The sequence below is a fragment of the Meleagris gallopavo genome, chromosome 2 (assembly GCF_000146605.3).
Source record: "Meleagris gallopavo isolate NT-WF06-2002-E0010 breed Aviagen turkey brand Nicholas breeding stock chromosome 2, Turkey_5.1, whole genome shotgun sequence".
Lineage (NCBI taxonomy): Eukaryota > Metazoa > Chordata > Aves > Galliformes > Phasianidae > Meleagris > Meleagris gallopavo.
The window spans coordinates 24,461,529-24,476,797 of NC_015012.2; the positions used below are offsets into that span (position 1 = coordinate 24,461,529).

At 37.6% G+C, this 15,269-nt stretch overlaps 1 protein-coding gene across 3 annotated transcripts in view; it reads left to right on the plus strand.

Moving 5' to 3' along the window:
* Positions 1-2,685: 2,685 nt before the first annotated feature.
* Positions 2,686-15,269, plus strand: part of PPM1B (protein phosphatase, Mg2+/Mn2+ dependent 1B) — a 42,350-nt gene continuing 29,766 nt past the window's right edge. For 2 of the 3 annotated variants that reach the window (XM_010706774.1, XM_003203900.3), the window contains exons 1-2: positions 2,686-2,802; positions 12,059-12,201. The gene's annotated coding sequence lies outside the window, so the exon portion shown is untranslated. Of the gene's footprint in view, positions 2,803-9,965; positions 10,113-12,058; positions 12,202-15,269 lie in introns of those variants that run through there. The other variant, XM_010706773.2, reaches the window with a different exon arrangement.

Sequence of the window (15,269 nt, forward strand, 5' to 3'; positions counted from 1 at the left end):
GAAGTATTTTGGGTGGAACTTGGGTACTGTCAGACCTGGTATTGATTGCAGTGTGTGGTTACTTGTCAGGCACTGACTGCTTGTTTCCAGAAGTTCCTGAGTTTGTTCAAGTTCAGAGGTCACAGTGAAATGAATTTGCTTTCAATGTGTTATGGAAGAAATCCAAATAATCTGAAAGGATGTAAGCAATCTGAATTTCAGATATTCTTCCTAATATTTGTAATAAACCATACTTAAGTTTTCTTGACCACTTACTGTTCTTTGCAGCTCCTCTTGTTCTTCCCTTCTTCTGTCATCGATTTCTGTTATGAATTTTCAGTGGAATTACAAATACCAACTTTTTCCTCTTATAACCTCTGCTGTTATTGTCTTGTTGCCAGATACCTTGAGAAGTGGCCGGAAACTTCATTGCTTGGTGACTGTGTTCAGTTTGTTGAAATGTGCCTATCTCTTTGCACTGAGCTCTTACATTTAGACTGTGGAACATTTGAATTGTGCTAATTGTTTAAGCTTAGAGATTAATTTCTTCAAACATCATTTCTGTGTTATGTAAAAAAGCTTTCCCTTCCATATGCTAAAAATGTTAAATACTCCTTTATTTTGATAACATTATAAATTAGTAGTTTGTCAAGCTATAGTAAACCACTTCTATGCCCTTGAAAGTAGTAACTGGAGTTGCTGGTGTGGATTTATCATGGAAAAATCATTACCTGACCAGTTAGGCTGCCTTCTGTGATGAAATGACTAGATCTTCGAAAAAGGGGACAGCAATGGACATGTCTTACTTTGGTGTAGCAAGACTTTACACCATATCCTACAGCATAAAACTCCTATTTGTAGTCTGAATGGAGGGATGACTGGACAAATTCGTGTTCAAAGGGTATCAGTTAATCATTCATGCTCTGCCTGGATGCCAGGTATGAGTGGAGTTTGTCAGTGACGTGTGGTGACTTGCACTTCTTGATGTTGTTATCAATGAGGAAGTGGGATGGACCTTCAACAGGTTTGTGGTGGACATGAAGCAAGGCAGCTCAAAGGCTGAGTGCCCATCTAGAGATATGCAGCCTGGAAGAGTGGGTCTCTAAGAGCCTAAGACATGTGCCAAGTCCTGGTTCTAGAATGGGAAGCAGGCTGAAGGCTGGCTGGGTTCTACCTCTGTTAAGAACGAGCTGCATGTGCTGAACATTAGGCTAAATGCAGGTCAGACAGGGATGAAAACTGGCAGCTTTGTTCCTCTTTACCTGGTGTTTTTTCCATATGTTCCTAAGCTGCATTTGTAACCTTGGAACAGTGGCAACCTTTTGGGATTTCCAAAGCTTGATACCAAGAAAAACGGAGCTGATCTCTTTACCGAGAAGCACAATGGGAAAATGAGACAGGGTCATAAACTGAGAATGACGTTGCCCTTGTGGAGATTTTCAAGACCTGAGTAGATAAAGCCTTAAGCAACTAGGATGGAACTCAGCTTTAACTGCACTTTGAGAAGGTGATTTACCTGGAAGACTTCCTAGGTCCCTTCCTACTCAAATTTCTGTGAAGTACCACTTCTAGCTGAGACTTCAGTTTCATTTGGAAGCATATATTTCTAGTGCTGCTAAATAAAATAGTTTGAGTATGATCAATTATTCGTGTTCACTCTTTCTGAAATTAATCAGTAGTTACTTGTTATCTCTAACTGTTGGGTATGCATTGAGTAGACAAAGTGCATTCTTTAAGTAATGTCATTTCACCTAAGAAAGAAACAAAAAATACTCTTGTTCAAGTTGTTCTAGAACTTTATAGTGGCTGATACATTTTCTCTCTCACTTGCCTTTGTCCATTTTTCTGAGCCTTGAAGTAAAGCTAAGCAATATGTGGAACGTTTGCTGCTTGAAGTTTCTTGTGGAAGAAAGAAACAACAATTTTGCTAATATTGATTCAGTTCCCTCTTTGCCCAGGCTTATAGAAAGAAACTGTCAACTAAATGCTGTATGTGGATAATTTGAAAATGGAAGGCTTCAGCTGGACCCAAGCTACTGAAGTTATATACTAGTATACCTAGGCATGGTCGGTTTAACTTTGAATAGCCTGGCTCTTGAGTTTGTGAGAAAAGCAACTCTGCTTCTTTCTTAATAGCATTTTGCTTTTATAAAAAACTAGTAGCCAGCGACAGGCTTCTTCGATATGTTTTCTATATGTGAAATTAAGTTTGAACCCCAACGGTAGTCCTTCTTTTCTTTTGACTTCAGTATCTATGTGTACTCTTGGAAATGGTTGCATTAATATGCCAGGCTTTTATATCTTCTTCCCCTTAAACATGCATGAATGCACATAACCCTGTGCAGGCTTTCTCTATTACGTGGTTGTTTGTATTCCTGATTTATAAATAGACTTGCGTGCACCTATTTTTGATGGTGGTTCAAATGATAGTGGATTTTTTGGCAGGTAGTGTCCGTTGACTGGTTTAGCTTATATCACCTTATGCCTTTTGTCTCGAAGAAATGAAAGGCACTCCTGTAATCTCTTGCTGCATTATCCCAAACAAGTACGATCTTCTTGACTAACTTGACCACTTGCAGCTGTTCATGTGTTCTCTTGATTCCAGTCAAAAACTTGTTATAAAGCAGCTCTTGAGCTATGGATTTTTTGAATAATGTGTTGAACTAGGAAAGAAATTGGTCAATTATTCCATCTTCCTACTTTCAGACTTACAGGCTCTTCTGCTTTATTCACCCTCTAACATACAAGGAAGAGTCTCTAAACTGAATCTTTATCAGAAGCACAAAGATCTGGAAGAAATTTGATTTTTGCACTGCGTTCAAGGTAAGATTTTCAAAATTGCCCATGACCAGACGGCAAAAAGCATGAATATCAAAGCTTGTGAAATGGAACTACTTCTCATTTGTCAGCTTTCTTGTGCATTGTACTTAGCCTGAAGCATATTATGAATATTTACTAAGTATTAAATGCTGCATAATTCTTTGGATGTGTGCTACGATCAGGTGCATATAATCTAGCTGTGTCTGCATTCTTTCACTAAAACAGTTAACCGAGTTGGTACTTGTAACTAATGTTTACTGTATCTTTTGAGTAGCATAGATGTTCATACTTGTAAAACTGATACACTAATTTGCATGATACAAGATAAAATGTCTTAATAAATGACATCAGAAACTATACTTGGTTTACTTTATAGTCCCATGCTCATCTAGTTGGAATTTCTCTTGAATGTAGTTACAGCTGGAGTACCATGCCCGGTCTATTTCAAAGTATCAGGGAATAGTTGGGGGATCAGAGGATAGGATTGTTTCATTTTGAAAGGAGTGGTAGATGTGTTTCTTTCAGTAAAGCCATTGTTTCAAGCACCTGTGCAGTTGTCATCTCTCTGCAAATTTGAGCACTAATCAAGTGGTAGGAGTCATTAGAATTAAGTAGCAGTGATGCTGTTGCCTTCAGCTATCATTTGCAGATTAACAAAATATTGAATAAAATGATTCTATCGTTCCCAGCCTCCAAGGGAAGTGTGAAGAGTCTCACTTGGTTTTGAGTGATGAAATCCATAGCACAGCTTATAGTTCCCCTTGATTCCCCAGACTCAGGGAATATATACACTATTAACCAGATCATATACACTGTTTTCCAAAGGAGAAGCTGAATAAATGCTTCAGAAAAATGGAAACACATTAATATCCCTTGCAGACAGCAGGTTGTGTGAGCAGGGGAATACAAGGGCACGGTATCCAGCCATAAAACAGATGGTGGAGAATTTCATGTGGAGTCAAAAGGACATAGGAGGTGTTTCGGGGACCATAAAGTGGAAGTTGCAGTGCAAATGCAATGTAGGCAGCTGGTTGCCTGGTGCTAGCCCTTGTGGGGTTGTGGGGGTCTACTGACACTGGCACCTAATGTGCTGACTTCAGCACTTACTAGAAGGCTCAGATCACAAAAATACACAACCATAAAGACACAACAAATTAAAAACAGTAGACTTCTATTCATGTTACTGTTTTTAATTTGTTGTGTCTTTATGGTTGTGTATTTTTTTCTAAAAATTTTTACTGAAGTACCTGCGTAATCTCCAAGCTTGTTTGCTTAGCTTTTAAACTGCGAAATTCATCAAATTCTTTGTCATCGTTCTGCAAAGGCTTGAATACTTAAGAGTATCCCTTTGTGAACTCTGCTTATTTTTTTAATATACTTTCATAGATATTAGGTATAATTGTCTGGACTAAACCAAGTAGAGCATACATATAGTTTAAGCTTAACATATTTCAAAGTAATAAGACTGAGATGTGAGCTTTGAAAGTTTCAAGTTATATCGCTCTAAAACATCTTGACATGTTGCATGTATATGCAGAATGACAACGTAGGGTGTCTTCACCCTCTCTGCAGTTAATGTGTTCTTAGGCATCGTGGTGTGAAGATGATGTACCCATTGCCATTCACATTCTGCAGGGAAGTGTCTTGCAGCCAGCAGTGTGTAGGAGCAGTAACCTTCTGTGGCACTGGAGATGGTGTCTTAATCTGTTATCCAGAACTGACTGCAACTGATGTCTGACCTGATGAATAGCATAAAATAAGCATTGAATTATTAACATGCTTGCTTCTCAGAATCTTTTTTCCTGTCGTGTCTATGTAGACCTATCATAACTGCATTGACTGCTTGTAAGCCCTTGAGCACCATCTCTAGTGCTGATTTATTTTTTTTTTTAAACTGGCATGGTCTTTTTGCATGGTAGGCTTAACATTGTTATTGCTAAAATTGCCCTTTGAATTTTTGCAGGTATATTTCAACATGTCTTGTAGTACTTAAATAGTGGCGAAATTAAAACAGTTGTTGTCTCAATAGATATATCTGAAACTTCAGCATTTAAATATTTTGTAAATTGGAAGTATTTAAGCTGTATTGATTAAAAGCCAGTCAGGCTGATTTTTATTGTCAAACTGAAGTTGCAGTAGTAATTGGACAAAACAATTTGAGTATTTAAACTTGTGAGTTGCCAAATGGCTGCTTCTTGCCAAGTACTCCTCTGTTTAGATGACAAGTCAAGCAGTTCAGATAGCCTCAGTGCAGACACCTGAAAAAGATTCCATGTGTCCAGGCAACGATATTGGAGACTGCTGCCAGAAAAAAGGTAATGGAAATTTGCTTAACTCTGCAGATCCTAGAGATAGTAATTTTTTAGTCTTCAATTTTTTTCTTAGTAAGCTCCTTTAATGTTAAAAAAAGAAAAAAAAGAAAAAAAAAAGTAGAGCATGATATAGAAGTGCAGGGAGCAGTACTGTGTTTCTGTCACAGACAAGCCATCTGTGATCTAAAACCTAACACGTGGTGTGGATCGAGTAGGATATAGGCTGTGATTACAAGTGTAATGATCATGCTGCAGTATAGGAATATATCATTATATATTTTGTAGAATCAGCTGCTTCTCTTAAGTATTTGGTTATAACTGACTTAAAAATGCTTTGATATGTTCCTCATTTGAAATGATCCATTTAAATGGGTTAAATTAGCAAAGTGCTTAATCTGTTTTAGTGAAGAGAGAGCGTAGCATCTTTCTAGGCAGAAAAACCAATCTGAAATGTTTAAGTAGACTTCACATTTCTAAGTGCTTTGTTGCTTACGCTAATGCAGTAGTGTTAATGAAGTAGTTTTGCTAATAGGTATTAAAAATTCCTTGGTGTGGAAGAGTCTGGGGAAAAAAGCATGAGGCTTTAAAACTGATTGAGGTGCAAAAATAATATATTTTTTTATTCCTACTTGAGGGCTTCGGTTTCTATATTAAAGTATTGAATTTGATTGTACTACTTTTGCAAGATTAATGTGTGTGGGTGGGCTTTTAGTTGATGGAACAGGTATTTGAATGTTCTTTCCAAGTTTTCTGCTTTGCAGTAACTACTGAAGTGTGTATTGCATAGTAAGTGTTAATATAATGTTGTATGCTACTGATTTGAATGTTTTGGTGGTTTTATTATGGTGTTGGGTGACCTTTGCGTTTAAATCCTTTTGTACATAAACCTAGATGCGGTAATGGGATGAAGGAAGCCACAAATAGATTCAAATGGTTAAGTACTGTGGCAGAGAATGTGTTCTGCTGATGTTCCTGTTACAGGAAGCACTCAGGCTATTTCTTAGCTGCTCTGATGGCTCAGCTCTAGTTTGCTTGTACGTGAAGATGAGGGCAGAGTAAGGACATCATTTGCACTCTTGTAGAGGGGAGTCCTCCCTCTAACCAACAGTATTGTTTGTGTTAAAGAAAAAAGCCACTCAAGGTCCCTTATGAATCCGATACATTTATTTCTCTTATTGTCAATCACATCAACACAAGTGAATTTTTGCTGTATTTTCTTTATGTGATGCTAACTGAAGGATTGTTATATTCCAATCTTCTTGTTCGTTTCTTACTCTACTTGTGAATTTTGAAGTCCTCCTAAGTACAGGTGTACTCATAGAGCCAGTTAAGGCTGTGCGTATTATATGTATAAGGTGGGGGAAAACAGGGTTTGCTGTCAAGATTATAATTGTGATGGCTTAATTCCCCAGCAACCAAATGGGATGCTGTTGTGCCACTGAGAATCCTTTATGGGATATTTGTGCAAAATACAGGATCTGCACAGAAAGATGTGCTGTAAAAGCAGAGTTTTAACTTTTGCTGTGAGGTGCAGCAGGAATATAAGCTGTGGTGTTGAAGATAACTAACTCACTATTACTGTGATGGCTATAGTAGCCAGTTTTCACTCCAGATCTTTCTCACTCTAGCTGTTTTCTGGCTTAAACATAGCTGAAGACTGTTCATTGATGAATTAATCACTACAGTCGTCTGCAGAGAATCTGTTCTTCCACTTTGTGAGCATTTCCTGTGAAATGTTATTAATCCTTTGAAAACTGTCAGGCTTGCTGACTATATCTTACAGCTAGAGCGCCTTAATGCTTTGCAGCTCAAGTCACCCTTTGAATCCTAGCAATAAGACAAGAACAGTTATGTCAGGTTTCTATACTCTCGATCCTACCATATTTTGAAGCCTGTAACAGTGGGATTTCTTTATTATCCAAATGCATGTATTTGATACAGAATCAACTGAGCTGAAAATTGTTGCCTTCTCTGATTATTTTTTTCTGAAAATTGCTTCCATAAGGATTCTTTATGGCCTTAAGATATTTTCTTGAATGGCTTAGCAAGAAAGGGCCAAGCTGTTTCTGTTTCATAATCAACAGTTTTTACTCCCAAGTTTACTTCAGAATTTGAATAATGCTGTAGTTTACTTACAGCTCGCTTTTCTGCTGGGGGAAGGTATGACAAACTCTGAGTGTTCTTGTTATATTGCTGTAGTAGCTAGAATGGGTGTGACATTCCACTTTTGCACAAAATGATGAGTGATTTAGGGCCCTGAGGACTTTTAAATGGATAGATGTACTTAGTAATGCTCTCAGATGACATGTGTGGCGCCTGTTCTCTGAATGTTTGACCAGTGCTCAGGCTGTGATTCCTACTTATTTGAAGCAGATGGATGTTTACAAACTCGCAGTGATCCACCTGCAGTGACTGCATTTTTTAAACATTGATCTGAAGGCCAGATGCTTGCAGAAGCAACAAATAGATGGATAGCTTCAGACTGACTCATTACTGCCTATCAACCTAACTAGCAAGATGGTAATAAATTTGCCTCGTGGGGATACACTGCAGCAATGTGTTCAAAAGACTGACGCTTTGCTAAGGGTAAACATGATTCTTAACTCTGCCTGGGCAAATTGCTGTGCCTGAGCCAGAGTTTGGAATCCCCATCAGGAAGACGGATGTTTGCAGACGTTTTTGCAATTGCCTTTGCAATTATAAGTAAATAGATTCAACTTCACATTGAGACAGTACGAACATGTTTTCTGTCTGTTACTCCTGAATTGCAATGGGTGACATAGTGCGTATCTAGAACTTACACTATATCTGTAATACAGGATACAATAACACCTACAAAGACTCCTGTAAACTCTTCTCTCGAATGTCCTAGAAACTCCAATAAATGTGTTGACTCAAACAAGTCTGCTACTTCTGGTTATTTTTTGTAGATTAAAGCTTTTTAATGAAAGCTTACTAGCATATAAATGCGATACATCTTTTAACTCTGGAAGATCATCTGTTTTCTTTAATCTGATAAATATAAAATACTTGACAATGAAGGCTTTTTATATTCCAGTACTTTTACTGAAGTGTGTTAGATGGTCTTATTCCTGAGTGTTTCCAAAACTGGGTGTTTGAAAAGCTGTTCCGGCAAAGGTGTAAGTGTAGGTTATGTACTCAAGTTCCCAGTTTTAGCAGGGATGACTTTCAGTGTTTGTTCTTCTGCTTGTATCATTCAGCAGTCTGAGTTACACATTGACTAGATGAACAATCTGCTTCAGGCATTCCCTTATAGAAGCATAACCAACTATGTGGCTGAGCAACAGGGATTAACATGGAAACAGAGATGAGCTGCTGAGAGCAAATATTTCTTGGCAACAGTGGCAGCTTAAGTAATCTTTGTAGCCATAATGTGAATTTAGTGATGTAAAACTTTCCCAGAAGATAATTAGAGAATTGAGGAATGAAAGACTTGGCATATGAATATGTATCAGAAATTTGCAGAAAAACGTGCAGGATAGCTTTTGTAACTATCTTGTGTGTGTATCAAAAGCAATGTAGGTTTCTGATGCTGTAAATGAGCCCACTGAAGTAAAACTTAAGTGTGGGCCTAGCTAGAACACTGAGCAGTACTGAGTCTTGCTGAGCTTTTGACCAGTGTAATATATTGTGCTAATTGTGTGTGAATTCAGACCAGAGTGGTTCAAATGATTAACTTGCAATTAAAATTTTGAACAGCCAACTTCAAACTGCTGACCTAAATATTCACCAGAACCTTGAGTAAATTTATTTCAAGACTTCTGCATTGTGAAAAACAAACAAAAAAAAACCAAACCAATAAAAAAAAAAACCAACAACCCTGGAACTTGACTTCTAAAATGCATTGAAAAGATAATGCTGTACTTTTTTGCAAAACCCAGATATTAGTTTTAATTGCATAAAGCACTTAAGTTGCTTAACGCATTAATAAAACAGTTCAAGTTTTTACTCAGCTTTGATTCACAATGTTGTTGTGTAGAACCAGGAATCATTCAGCAAATGCAGAGAAAATTCATCATTCTCTTATTATCGAGTATGAGCAGTTTCCTCTGTAGATTGAAAGTTGTACCTTGCCTCAAGTGATTATGCAGACGTTAACTCCTGCTCCTGGCTTTTGTTTGTAGATTGACAAGGAAATACTGTGTGAACTTGCACTACTAGTTCCCTCCCTTGGCATATGTTCTTATTTTACTGTAAAATCAGGCAGCCTAATACCTATATGAAAAGGGGGATAAAGTATTTTGTTTACTGTATGTTTTCAACGTGCTGTTAAGAAGTTGCAGTATACTGGCAAATCTGCACTGAGCTTTCAGTACTGCCCTTTTCCTTCTCCCCCTAGCATCTTGAACTTCTGTAATACCTTTTACTAACTTCATGAGCCACAGCTGGGAGGGTTGATATCAGCAGTGGTAGTATTTGATACCATAAGGTCAGATATGACACGTGAGATTTCACTTTGTTTTTGTTGGTGGTGAGAGAGTAGATTGGCTGGTATATTTTCAAGCAGCAGTAATGTGATTGTCATTAGAGAGTCAGAGTTGTTGCTGGTTGTTAAACAGAATAAAAAATGTATTTCTGGTGGTTCTTTGAGCAGAGTCTTGAAATTTGCAAAGGACCTAAATGATGTAGTGATTTTGCTTCTTGTAATGCTAGGATTCAGCTTGAGGTTCATCAGTGCATTGCTACCAAGTTTAGTTAATATGTAGTTATCAGAAAAACTAATGTGATGCCTATTCTTCTGTATAATGGCAGGGATCTTCGTATTTGTCAGGGTTCTTGCCTACAGAATTTTTTTAACATGATTGTTGTTGAATGTTGGTTTTAATTTTTTAGCAGTGACAGGAGTTGGACTTGATCATCCTCGTGGTCCCTTCCAACTTGGGATATTCTATGATTCTGTGATTTACTTGCGATGCATTTGGCTGTTGCTTTCATCTGGAGAAAACACTTTTAACGTGGTGAAATGAAGCATATTCAGGGGTAAGACACTCTTAGCTCAAAATGGTTCTCTTGGAATCCGTCATAATGTAAGCAGTCTGTCTCCAGGCTAGACGTCACCCTTGTCTAATGAATGTTCTCGCATGCTCTTAAAGTAGTACTGGGAGGAGTGAAGCCTTTTGCTTCTGGGAAGCAAAGAGCTTGTATTTCCATCTGCTTCTGTGAGTCAGCCCATTCCAGAGGCGACTGGAGCAGCGTTAGAAGGACTGAGATTGCCACGCACCTCATCGTGGAAGCGTCCTGTAGCATCCTGGTTAAGGAGATCTTCTGGAGATGGGACTCCATATGAGGGGAGCTGCCTTGTGGCTGTGTGTTTGATGATGATGCCCCAGTGGCTGGTGTACTTAAGGAGAGAGAGTTACGCTGTTTCCCGCAACTTTGTGAATCTGTGCCTTTTGAGGTTTTGTCCTGCTGCTGGTGGTGGTGTTTGTATTTTATTCTGAAGTCGTCAGGTACGATAACAACTTTTCTTTGCTGGTGGATTTTGTAACTTCTGAGGGGAAGACCTTTGCAGCATGATCCAGTGCAGCAATTTAGAATATTTGCTCTTTAGTTCTTTCAAAACACTTCTTCAGAGTTCGTTAACGATTTAGTGGATGCCGTTTAAGTCATAGTTTCACAGTACTCAGAACAAATCTGCATAGACAGCAGCTGCTAGTTCTGCATTTCTGGCACTGGCACTTGCCTGAAACGCATGTTCTAAGATGGTTTAGAGAACTAAACTGGCAGAAAATAATTGACTTTTTCTGGCTTAGTTTGATTCATTGAATCAGCCACCCTGTTGTGGTGCCTAGAGAAAAAATGCTGGTGAAAATAGGGCTTGCAGCAGTGTGACATTACGTGCATTGAACTAGCCGAAACCTTACGGTTCTTCCAACACTAGCAAAGTATTCCTTCTTTTGTGCATCTTCTTTCTTTTGAGTATCAAGAAAACAAGCACTTTGGATGGCTGAAAAACACTAGTTGCTGTTTCGAAGAAGCATACCATAATGAAATGTTGTAATAGCTCCATTCTTCAGTCAGTGTCCTTAAAGTCAAAGCCTGCAGTGTGTCTCTTTTATGCCTCATTCAGCTCAGCAGAGCTGTAATCAGTTTATAATTGTCAGTGTTACCATAAGGCTTACCTTTCCCTCATTCCCCAGACAAAACTGGCTGTTAGCCAGGTTTCTTCCTGCAGTAGTTCTTTCTACCAATGTACTGTCACAGTAACTTCTGCAAGATGGGTGGTTTGTGAGATTAAATATGTAGTCTCTGATCCTTAAAGGAACTCGGGCATTTGCATCCTATTGAAAATGATGGATTAGATGCTCAGGTGTGTGTACATCTGAACTGTTGGTTACCTGTTAGTTTTGTGTTTTAAGTTTAATTTATGATCAGTTTTATTGAAACTACTTTTAAAGATGTATCATTATTATTTCTTTAGAGGAGCTGTAATATTTTGAAAGAAAAGCAGTAAGCTTCAGCTGTGAAACTACTGTGCATTTTTACATCTAAGCAATCATAGTAAAGGGTTGGCAAATAAGACGTGCTATGCTTGATGGATTTCACTTTTGTCAAACTGTCTACTCGGCCATTTAAGCAGGTGAATAAAATCAAGTAAATAACAGTTGTGTTAGCAGATATTCAAAAGCTGTTCCTTCAGTAACTGAATTTAGGGACTTAAATGTCAGGTAGTAGGCTAGATGACTTTTAAAGTGCTAGCTTGTGCTGGTGAAGGAAAATGGAGAGAAAAATCTGATTTTATTTTTTGTTGTTGATATGAGTCCTTAATATGCTGTTTAGAGTGCACTGGAAGATCTTATGACAGCCAGACGTAGCTTTAGTTCAAGCTCTTCTGTTTTTCAGGAATACTGCTTTTTCCTAAATTCATGTACAAGTCTGTTGTGTACCATCTGGAGTGGCTAACTACTTCCTTTGTTTCTTTCTAGGAAATACCAAAATAAAGCAGATGTTGTGTCCCATACTGTTATCTCAAGGTTCTGCAAGTCATTCTGTTATGTGCTCCTTGGCAGCAGGAATGTAAACTAATTCTTTCAACTGAACTAGAACCTTGACAAGGTTGTGATTACAGGTAAGAACAAATTCTGCCCCTTAGAAATTTATGGAACGGTATAATCACTTGGACTGTATTTTAATTTGCAACTTTTAATTGACTTAGACTTTCTCATAAATTTGGGAACAGATTGGATAAAAGAATGTGTTTTTTCATCTTTAATTGCATTTGAGACTTGCTTAATCTTATTTTAAATAGGAAGAAAATGTCCTCTCTCTAGTGCTGTACAATTATACAGTTGATAAATGAAAATAGAAAAAATGTAGTTTATCAGCACCCAAATGTATGCCGTCCCAGAATTTGAGGAGGTGTTTTCTCACACAAAAGATTGTCTAGTGGAAGTCAAAGTCATAAAGTGTTTCACCACAATGAGCTTAAATCAGCTTACTGCCTGTGTGGCTTTTCTTCCCCTCAAGGTTCATATTTCCCTAAATCAGCCAGTAGAAGCACTACTGCTTCAGTTACCCTTTTTAATCAGTTATAGAAAATTTCTAAATTGTTGTTACAAGTCCACTATAGCTTCTATTTCTGAATGACTTGTTTCAAGGGGAAAGGTTGTTGTCATCTTCCAGCTCAGTGAAAATGCTTTGGTTTCTGATTTCCTATCCTGACTTTATCTGACAGACTGAAAAGTGGTGGCAATAACTCTTGTCCCACTATTAAGTTACTATCTTTTCAACCTGTAGATGGGGAACTAAAAATCTGTGTTATTTTATTTTGATTTCTTTTTAGAAATGGTAAATTAAATGCTACAGAACTGTGTTAATTGAATATTAAAACAAAAAAAAAAACTACGACACAAAAAATTTCAAACTTCACACTTTGTTTTTTTTCTGAATAATTTAATTCCCTGTTTAAACAAGGAGTACCTGTTTTCAAGGCTGTCCATTAAATTGCTTTATTACATATGCTGAATCTGCAGAATTATGATGAAATTAAAACCTTTTGGTCTTGATTTCACATTTTGGTGTCTCTGACAGGATTAGTCATTTGCCTTAAAGTTGTTTGCCTTAGGCTGTAGTGGCAGGACCACTGCAGTGGTGGAATGTTGATTTCAGGCAGTCTCAGAAGTTGTGTGATGCAGATATCAGTGACGGGTTTGTGTTAGGGAGGTGGTGCTAATTGTTTTGCTTCTCTAATGAAAGAAAGGTTCAACTGTTTTTTCTTTTGGATATGCTTTGATTTTTGCTTGTTTTTGTTATGTTTCTATTCAGTGTTTGTATTTAATTCACAGTGATGTAACAGATTTAGAAAAGGCACAACTCTTCTTGTGTCATAGACTATATTTTTGTTGGACTGAATGTGTATTCCTGAGATCTTTGAGTGTGAATCAACAAGTCATCCCTCAACTAAATTTAAAAATATATATATATTAACTTTTTTTTTTACTGTGGTTCTGTGTACATGCTACAAACAATCACCCTGGTCTTTCAGACCTGGTTAGGAACAATTATTTGATTATGAGTTAGGTATTCATTTCTACCTTATTCTCATATAAATGCATCTGAAGCTCTTCTTCTCTCATCTCTTTGTGTTTGTTCAGTAAGTTATACTGAGAGTATTAACTTGAGATAAGGGAGAACTCATTTTTAGTGACATATTCATTTGTGCTAACGAGTAAAATGATTTCTTCTATTTTGATACCCATTGTATATTAGCTGTATGGTAGCTCTCTTTGAAATTTTACATGCTATTTCTTTAATAAAAGCCTGTCTGGTGGTATTTTGAGAAGATGCAAAGTTTAATTAAACTCATAAAACAGTTGGTCCTCTGTTGAACTTAGAGAAGCAACAACATAGAGACTGTGTAGAAGTACCTAAGCTTTCTTTAGAGGAAGGATCACTTCTATACTAGGTCAGTGCCTTCTAGTATCCAAAAGCTATGCATCTACCTTTGCTTTGAATCATCTACAGGAAGTGTGACCCAGTGTAGGCAAACGAGAGCAATTTCAGTAAATGTGGGATATAAGTCTTATTAACAAACCTACTATAGTATGATCTGAAAGAAGAAAGTAAAGAGCAGTCTACTGAGTAGTATGATAATACCACAGCTTGTTGCAGTTCCTGTCAAGGGCAAGAAGTGACTCAAGGGTTGAAAAACTTAAATTGGTCATATCTGATTTAACCATTTCATTCAGGTGTCCATGCACTAAACTTGTACTTCAAGATGGCACAAGGACATGGGTACTGGTTTGCACGAGGGCTATCATGACTTTCAGACTTGTGCCTCTGATGTTCCCATGGAGCGGTAGAAGCAATAGTGAGTTTATTTTACCCTTGCCTGGGCCTGATATTGCAATACCTGGTGAACCAGCCTGGGTATCTGCATATTACATATTACTTCTCATGTAGTTAATATGTAACTGATATAAAGCTGGAGTTTTCCAGATGGCAATTGAGTTTCCCAGCCTTCATAATACTTAGATGGCAACTTGATAACATCTGAAATTGTTACCTGGAAAACTAAGACCAATGACATGGAATGAAAGAAGTTTCTACTTCAGAGCATTTGTTACTGAGAAAGATATCTGCATTCCTCTTCAGTAATTTCCTAGCTGAAGTGCTAATGTGAACAGACTAGCAATCACAGAATTGCGTGTGGTTAGCTAGGAAGAACTCTATATGTTTTAAGTTGACACCTGGTCACAGAAGTTCATGGGTGTGACCTCTGCAGTTTATCTAATTGTGATGCTGCACATACTGACAAAGGCTTGGTAACTCTAAAATGTATCAGCCTGTGCACCAATGGTGACTTTGTACTATTTGCAGTGATTGCAGAGGTATGTTCCTGTGAAGCTCATCTTGAGTATCTGAGATATGGTATCTCAACTTTGTACATACCAAACTGCATTCCAGATAAATAAGAGGCTACAGCATGAAAACATGCAACTTACCCATGAGAGACGCAGTTGTTTCACTTCAACTGAATTTGCTGCAGTTATGTGACTTTGTCCATTTTTGTTTTTAAAAGGTACAAAAGAACAAAATAGGAACTTCAGGAGAATTCTACATGTAGAAGCCACTGTATGTGGTGTTTTCACATGTTATGCTGTGCTTAGCCTGCAGGGTTGTTTTTTTTTTTTTTTT